Source organism: Chinchilla lanigera, unplaced genomic scaffold (genome assembly GCF_000276665.1).
Source record: "Chinchilla lanigera isolate Chin_1 unplaced genomic scaffold, ChiLan1.0 scaffold00160, whole genome shotgun sequence".
Taxonomy (NCBI): Eukaryota; Metazoa; Chordata; class Mammalia; order Rodentia; family Chinchillidae; genus Chinchilla; species Chinchilla lanigera.
The window spans coordinates 1,145,426-1,146,261 of record NW_004955561.1 but is presented as its reverse complement, the minus strand read 5'-3'; positions in this window follow the sequence as shown (position 1 = coordinate 1,146,261).

Below are 836 nucleotides of genomic sequence, written 5' to 3'. Positions count from 1 at the left end.
CTTGCCAGGCAGGCACTTTGCCGCTGAGCTAAATCCCCAGCCCCCAAGAAGAGACTGCATTTAAACATCTGCTGCCCAAGCTGACCTGGCACCTTTCCCTCAGGTCCCAGCAGGTGTAGCCATAGCTCTCTCTCCCCTGCTCTGCGGGGAAATGATGGAAAGAAATCTTCCATGTAAGCCTGGGACTTGGGTTCATTAAGCTGAAGAAAGGCATGCATAGGCCATGTCTACCATACTGTTGCTAGGGGAATAATTTCTATCTTATTCTTTTTCCAGCTTAATATAGGACAGTATTGAGCTCTAGCTAAAAAGCATTCCATGCCAATATCAGCCAGTCTCCACCTTTGCCTGTTATTCTCCCCTAACTCTGGCTTCCCAAGTTTATAAAAACACTGCTTTCAAGCACAACTAGACTTGACCTGTGGCTGGCAGAGTAGGGAGTGACGAGAAGCTTGCTCTTTCTCAGGGATGCAAATTCCATTTTTCTTAGCCAGAGTGACTGTTTTTGGAGTACCCCCTGCAGGCCACTCAGTTCTGCCTCCCTCTTCTTCTTTGCCTTTCTTTTTCTTTTCTTTCTTTTTTTTTTTTTTCCAAGAATAAATCTTTACAGTGCTTTTGGAACCATTGGGTTAATAACCTTTAGTTCTTGTGGGCTGATCAGGTCTGCAACCTCCCAAATGAGTTGATGGCAAAGGCTTAAATAAATGAGACAACTGAAATGGTTTTAGGACTTCAGGAGAGTCTAACTCTTATAGCATTCAATATTTTCTGGGTTTAGACAGACTTCTCTAAGCAGTTCATATTTATTAGGTTTTTAAACACAGGAGGGAGATACT